At 49.7% G+C, this 7,934-nt stretch overlaps 1 protein-coding gene across 1 annotated transcript in view; it reads left to right on the forward strand.

Moving 5' to 3' along the window:
* Positions 1-5,187, forward strand: part of lrrc74b (leucine rich repeat containing 74B) — a 101,618-nt gene extending 96,431 nt beyond the window's left edge. Inside the window, exon 14 of the mRNA XM_038812558.1 lies at positions 4,763-5,187. The gene's annotated coding sequence lies outside the window, so the exon portion shown is untranslated. The remainder of the gene's footprint in view (positions 1-4,762) is intronic.
* Positions 5,188-7,934: the final 2,747 nt, after the last annotated feature.

Consider the following 7,934-nt stretch of genomic DNA (forward strand, 5'->3'; position numbering starts at 1 on the left):
CAGCAAGACCTCGTGATGCAATCTTTCCTGCCCCCTGCCAGTGACCCACATTCGCAGTCCCCCCTCGCTGACGTGGCTTCACATTGGCAATGTTTACCGCCAGCGTCTCCACAGGTAATTACAGCCGTGGGGGGGAGAGAACATGCCTGGGAGGTACCCTGGCACTACTGGGCTGTGCCAAGGGCAGTGCCGGCGGGGAGCGTCCATGGTGGGGGAGGTGCCCTGTGTCCATGGGGGGATGGGTTCCCATCATGCGTGGGTCGGTGGTCCCCATGTGCCTAGGGGTATTCTTTGCTTTTACTTTTTGTTCTGTTAGATTTCGGGCATTCTGATCTCTGGAAAGCTGCGTTGCCCACTGGAGCAAGTATACTCCACCCAATTTGGGGTGTCCTGTGGTTATGAAAGTCTTTCAAGCCTTGGGTGTATTTCTCCGTTTGGAAGACTGTTGACGCCAGGACTGATTTGTGGATGGTTCATGTTCCCGTTGGGGCAGCTATTTCTGGAACAATTCAGGACGTGCTAATGGGTCAGCACACTACTGGTACGAGTTCTGAGCAATTCCCGGCCCAGCGGACATTCTAATCACTGGATCCGGAGTTAGCACTAAAGAGCCTGGCAGCTGGAGCTGTTTTTAAGCAGTCCACTTACCACACACTCACGCCGCCATCAGGATGTCTCAGAGAAGACCTGCCCCTCAAGGTCGGGAGCTGGAGCCAGTAAGTAAAGGAGGGGTACCTCTTCCCCAGCGTGGGAACACTGTCTGGGAGGTGGTGGCAGAGGCAGTCAGTGCTGCCAGTCTCAGCAGGAAGAGACAGGTGGTGATCCTGGGGGATGGGGAAGGGGGGGGGGGGGGGGGGGGGGGGGGGGGGGGGGGTGCTGGTCACAAGTGATTCCTCTGCCCTGAGAGGGGTTGTGGAGCAGGGAGGGCTCTGTTGGCCACAGTGCAGGTGCCCTCTGGTTGGAGTGAGCTCTGCTGATTCCTGTTTCCTCTGCACTCGAGGAGAATCTCTGAGGAATATTATGATCCCAGATCAGACCCCAAAAGTGCAGAAAGAATGATTCGCTCCAGGACTGATTGCATGAAAATAGGGCTTTGGTATTTCTCAAACGAAACGTTACTATAATGGACGAGATTCTCTGGTTCCCTCCAACCATGTGCGTCTTGGCCGCAGGCCATTCGCTGGCAGCAGGATTCTATCCTCCCATCGATTGGCAATAGGATTTCCTATCGTAACCACCCCACGCCGCTGGGAAACCCACAGATTCTGCTGCGCTGTCCATGGGAAAACTGAATCGCAATGACCCGATGGGGGGGGGTGAGGGTGGTCAACTGGTGTCATGGTGTGCAGTCTGTGCCCATACTCGGCGATTCTCATGCCCCCCCCTAGTCAGTGAACTGGGCGGCTATCAGCCTGTCCCGTGCCCGCTGGCCCAGCCAATAACGGTGGGCAACCTCCCGCCCATGTCCAGCCCGTCTGCCCTGACCATTGCTCCCATCCTCCTCATCTGGGGAGGTCTGCTCCTCTTCCTGCTGCTCCTCCACTCCCCCCTCCTCTGCCTGCGGCACATCGCCCCTCTGCTGGGCTATGTTGTGCCGGACGCAGCAGACCACAATGATGTGGCCGACCCTATCTGGCGGGTACTGGAGGGCCCCTCCAGAGTGGTCCAGGCACCTGAAACGCATTTTTAGCAGGCCAAAGCACTTTTCTATCACACTCCTGGTCACTGCATGGGCATCATTGTAGCTGTTCTCCGCATCACTCTGTGGCCTCCGTATAGGCGTCATCAGCCACGACCGCATCGGGTAACCCCTGTCGCCTAGCAATCAGCCACTCAGCCGGAGGGGGGGGCGTCCCTCGAACATGCCGGGGATGTAAGACTGCGCCAATACATATGAGTCATGTACACTTCCCGGGTACCGGGCGCAGATGTGCAGGATCATCATGCGGTGGTCACAGACCACCTGAATGTTCATGGAATAGGTCCCTTCCTATTGGTGAACACAGCCCTGTTATCTGTAGGTGGCCGCACGGCGACGTGCATCCCATTGATCGTGCCCTGGACAATGGGAAAACCGGCCACAGCAGCAAAGCCCGCTGCCTGGGCATCCTGGCTGACCCGGTCCACAGGGATCCGGATGTAGCGGTCTGCAATGGTGCTCCGGTTTCCTCCCACAGTCCAAATATGTGCAGGTTAGGTGGATTGGCCATGATAAATTGCCCTTAGTGTCCAAAAAAGGTTAAGTGGGGTTACTGGGTTATGGGGATAGGGTGGAGGCGTGGTCTTGAGCAGGGTTCTCTTTCCAAGGGTTGCTGCAGACTCGATGGGCTGAATGGCCTCCTTCTACACTGTAAATTCTATGTTTCTATGAAGAGTCCCGAAGGTTGTGTTGCCTGCCTGGTGCTCAGGTTCGGAATATCTACCCCACTTTTGTCCCCAGTTCGCCCTCCTATTTCCATCTGGTCTCGTCCAGAGGTTCTCGGCCTCTGTCCAGTAGCTGTCCATATATTTTCCCACAGAGTCTCCCCTCCTGAGTCTCCATGTTCATCAGGTCCTCCAATAGTGCAGTCCCCGAGGCCCCTGGGTACCCTACTGTCTCTTTGCGGAGCAAGTGTTTTATTTGTGTCTCATTTCCTGTCCTGCCGGCGTTTCTCATTCCTCTGCCAGTTTGTTCAGTGTCGCTAGTCTGTGTCCAATGTAAAATTCCCTGTCTCCATTTTTTAAAGGTTGCGTCGAGTGGGAGTGCGGCCCACCTCTGTCGGTCCTTTTTTACTTCCTCCGCCAGGCTAGTCAAGTTCCACTTATGGATCTGTGTGCAGTTTCTGGCTATTGGGATCCCCAGATATCGGAATCTATTTTGGGCTATTTTAAACGGGAGCCCCTCCATCTCTGTCCCTCCCCCGTTTGGGTTCACTGGGAATGCCTTGCTTTTGCCTAGGTTGGGTTTGCAAACTGAGAGGGTTCCGAACTCTTTCAGGATCCGCATGATCGCTTTCAGTCCTCCCTGCGACTTTTAGACATATAGGAGCAGGTCAGAGTCAGCCTTCATCGACACTTCTTCCTTCCAATGTCCTGGATGTTGACGTATAACCCAGTCCGTTAACAGCCAAGTTCGGAATCTCATCCACAACTGACTAGTCTCAAAAATTAAGCAGACATTTACGCATTTGCTTCGTTAATAGCTGGCAGGCGGATTTTATTAAACTGGGAATCCCCCTAACTGCCCGAGAGCTACAACGTGGTTAGGAGACTCAATGTCCTTTTTATATCTAGAGAAAATCAAATATGTTGTGAGGGGTTCAACTGAGAATTTATTTTGTCGATGGCAACCATTTGTCTCTTTCTTCAAAGAATGAATTACTGTTGACTGTTAAGTTTATTGTTTTCTTTTTGTATGGTTTCTGTTGTTTATTTGTTTATGAGGAGGGGGGGAGGGGGCTGAATTTCTGACTATGCATCGTTCTCTGTTTCCCTGCTCCTTTTCCTGTTTGAAAATCAATACAAAGATTTTTTTTAAATAAAGAAAGAAGTGCAGCATGATTCGAATCAGCCATCAATGCTCAAACTACTCTGTGCTCCCATCACCTCGCAGGGGAAAACATGGTTTGAAACCATCTTCATAGTCTGGAACTGATGCAACGTCAAGACGTGATCATTTTTCTCTTCCAGGGAAATGGTTACCCTGAGATGGACCTCCGTCTGTTTTATTACTGAGTGTCGAGTGTATATCTATGTCAACCTATCCGGCTGCGCCACAGTCTGGTGTGGCAACTGCTTGGCCCGAGATGGAAGAAACTTCAGAGAGTTGTGAGCACAGCCCAGTCCATCACACGAACCTGCCTCCCATCCATTGACTCCACCTCCCGCTCCCTGGGGATAGAAAGCAGCATAATCAATGACTCCTCCCACCTGGACTATTCTCTCTTCCAACCTCTTACATTGGGCAGGAGATGCAGAAGAACACACACTAACAGATTCAAAAACAGCGTCTTCCCCTTTGTTACCAGATTCCAGATTGACCCTCTTATGAACTGAACTGATTCCTCCACACATCTTCTCTCCTAAGTAGTGCTACTCTCCCTATGCTTCACCTGATGCCTGTGCCTATGTATTTATATTGTGTATCTATTGTATGTCCTGTGTTTTTTCACGTATGGAATGATCTGTCTGAACTGTATGCAATGTCATGATATGCAAACATGCAACCAATGAACACTCAGAATAGGACACAACCAATGGGCAGTCAGGACACTCAGAGGTGGCATCACCACAAGGGGGCATGACATAAACACTATAAAAGGGATGAGGCGCTCACACCCTGCCTCTTTCCACAGACAGATATCTAGAGAGTTAGACAGGGTTGATCAGCAGCATCACACCCCAGCACGTGGCTTCGAGCAAGCTGGTACAGTCAGACTGAGTTACTACAGTTAGATTAGCAGAGAATCGAACTCATTTGAGAACTGTGTTAATAGTTCAATAAACACGTTGAACTTATTTCAGAGTCCGGAGCATCCTTTAATTAAGACTGCATCAAGTAGCAGCCTGTGTTATCCGAAGCAGCATAACATAATACGCAAAACAATACTTTTCACTGGACCTCGATACACATGACAGTAAATCCAAATCCAAATTTAACATTACACCTCAGTGATCCTTGTTGCAAGATGGTTGCAGAGAATATTGGAAGTTGAGTTATGAAATGGTCTTTTAAATGTTGACTGGCATCTCCGTAACCCAGGTTTTCCTGTTTCTTTTTCAGAAAATCGATTGCATGTTCAAAAAGAAAGGACTGAGTTATAAAGTTACTGCCTGTGGGTTCAGAGACAGTAGTTCCTCGTTCAATGAATGGCTCACTTTATTACCCCAGTATTTGCACATGCAGAACTGGCAATCAATACACTGGGAGATAAACCAATTTAAAGGATTCTGATTGCTTTCAAGATTTATTTGTTTTAAATAAAATATTAATGGCATCAGGTTACTGATGTTTTTAGCATTTTACATAATAATAGATCCTCGGCCAATCTGGCATGAGGACAATTATCTAAAATGCTCTGCATTATGGAGTGATTAGATGAGGTCAGTGTGTATGAAAATGTACTTTCATATTTCATGCTGTATCTTAATTAGTTTTGCCTTTCTTTTTGACAAGACAGGTGTAATAATAAATTCCTAAGTGTTGTTTATTGAAAAGTGCCTGGTTAAAGTCTCTTTTATTCTGGGTCTAACAGTCATGAGGGTAAACAACCAGCCATTTTGTTTAGTCAGGCTGTGAACCACTCCCATCCTGGTCATAACACACGTGTCATCTCAAAAACCCTGGGCGGGATTCTCCGTTTTGCCGGCGCCCAGTGGGGTTTCCCGACAGCGCGGGGCTGCCCCACAATGGTAAACCCTATTGACCGGCCGGCGTAACGGAGAATCCCGCCAGCGAGTCAGGGCTGAAATGTGGCGCGGCGGAGCGGGGAATCCAGCCCAGGGTTTTCCGATTTTGCACAATCCATCGCTTAAAGCTACTTCGAGTCACATCGGAAATACCTGCTGACCTTTCCTCAGTTATTCCTGGGGGTTCATTCTCCTGCTGTAGTTACCCAATTCCGGTCATCTGCTGGAGCGAATTCCTTTTGCCTGTTGATCTTCTTTTGTATTTGCTAAAACCTGCACAAGGCCCAAGGGATCGGGCCAATTTGGCTCCCAGTGAGCCTCGTGGAGAATGAACTACCCCGCTTGGGGGGGGGGGGGGGGGGGGGAGGAGCTGTCTCATCAGCAGAGGAACAAACCTGGACATACAAACCCCGGCCTAGGTGTGAGGTGATACACTTTGGAAGGAGTAATTTGACAAGGAAGTATCCAATGAATGGCCTGACACTGGGAAGTTCTGAGGGCCAAAGAGACCTTGGCGTGTTTGTCCATAGACCTCTGAAGGCAGAAGGGCAGGGTTTTTTTAAATTTTAAAGCAGCCAATTCTTTTTTTTTTACAATTAAGGGGCAACTTGGCATGGCCAATCCACCTACCCTGCACATCTTTGGGTTGTGGTGGGTGAGACCCACTCAGATAGGGGGAGAATGAGCAAACTCCACACTGTATTGAGCTGGGGCCGGGATCGAACCCAGGTCCCCGGCGCCGTGAGGCAGCAGTGCTAACCACTGTGCAACCATGCCGGCCTTGAAGGGCAGGTTAATAGGGCGGTGAAAAAAGGCATATGGGACACTTGCTTTCATCAATCGGGCATAGATTACAAAAGCAGGGAGGTCATGATGCAGCTGTGTAGACCTTTGATGAGGCCACAGCTGGAGTACTGTGTGCCGTTCTGGTCGTCACATTATAGGGAGGATGTGATTGCAATGGAGGGGGTGCAGAGGCGTTTCACCAGGATGTTGCCAGATATGGAACATTTAAGTTATGAAGAGTGGTTGGAGAGGCTTGGGCTGTTTTCACTGGAGCAGAGAGGACTGAGGGGCGGCCTGATCGAAGTGTACACGATAATGAAGTGCATGGACAGGGTGATCGGGGCAGCTGTTCCCCTTAGTTGAATGGTCAGTTACGAGGGGACACAAGTTCAAGTTGAGAGGCAGGAGCTTTAGGGGGGATTTGAGGAAAAACATTTTTATCCAGAGGCTGGGACAGTCTGGAACGCACTGCCTGGGAGGGTGGGAGAGGTGGGTTGCCTCACATCCTTCAAAAAGTACCTGGATCAGCACTTGGCACGTCTTAACATTCAAGGCTCTGGGTCAAGTGCTGGCAAGTGGGAGTAGGTAGGAAGGTCAGGTATTTTTCCTGTGTCGGTGCAGACTCGATGGGCCGAAAGGCCTCTTCTGCGCTGTATTATTCTGTGATCAATCCAGGCTTCTGAATTAATAGTCCAGCAAACACTGTGCTGGAAATGCTGATTTGAATACGCAGTATTAAAATTGGTGATTTACTTTTCTTTTGATCTGTAATTTTATTTCTCTCCTTGGTGACCATGGAGACATTTGGCCTCCCTCAGTATCAGTTGGAAACCATCAAAAGGCATCAATCACCTTGCGGCAGCAGGCAGAGTGGCTTCACTGGCAACATGGTTTTAATTCCAGTCCATGGCAATGATTGCAAATGCCTGCAAGTGAATTGCTCTGTAACCCCCCCCCCCCCCCCCCCCCCCCACACACACACACCCCCTGTGCAAGTTTCTACCCCGCTGTGAGACGAGCTGGAGTGAGATGACCTTGAGGTGGAGGAAACGGGAACAGCTCGTATCCAACTTCACGATTTGTGAATCACCAACCTGGAACTGTGACAAGAGGGGCACGCAGCCATAGCAACCGTCAACGGGAGCAGATTAGATTCAAATTAAAATTAAAATTAGCACAGCCGTAACGGGGCACCTGGCGCTGCGTCAAAGTGTTAGCCGCCAATGACGTTCCGCAGTGATCTTTTTTTAAAGGCACGCAACGAGCCCCAGCAGCAAACTCTCCCAGCAATTTTTCAAATGGATCGCAACTGATTCTGCTGAAATTAAAGCCGGTGGCTGCGGACGCTGGAATCTGAAACAAGGTTAGAAAGTACTGGCCAACCTCAGCAGGTCTGACAGCATCGGCGGAGAGAGACGGGAGCTGATGTTTTGAGTCTGGGTGACTGTTTGTCAAAGATTGTCCAGGATTTTCTGTTTTAGATTCTGCTAAAAAAAAACATCAGCCTGAGTTGGAACAAAGAACAAAGAAAAGTACAACACAGGAACTGGCCCTTCAATGGTCCCAAAATTTGTCAGAGTGTCAGGATCAGACTGAAAACCGCCGTGCATCCTTCCAGTTGAGCAGCTGAGTTTTCTCTCCAGATTCCCTGGTGTGGCGATATGCATCACTGTCATTACACAAGGGGTTAATGTAGATACACTAAATAAACACTAGAGGGAGCACCAGAGACATCATGACACACAGACATTCAACCAATA

Source organism: Scyliorhinus canicula, chromosome 1 (genome assembly GCF_902713615.1).
Source record: "Scyliorhinus canicula chromosome 1, sScyCan1.1, whole genome shotgun sequence".
Taxonomy (NCBI): Eukaryota; Metazoa; Chordata; class Chondrichthyes; order Carcharhiniformes; family Scyliorhinidae; genus Scyliorhinus; species Scyliorhinus canicula.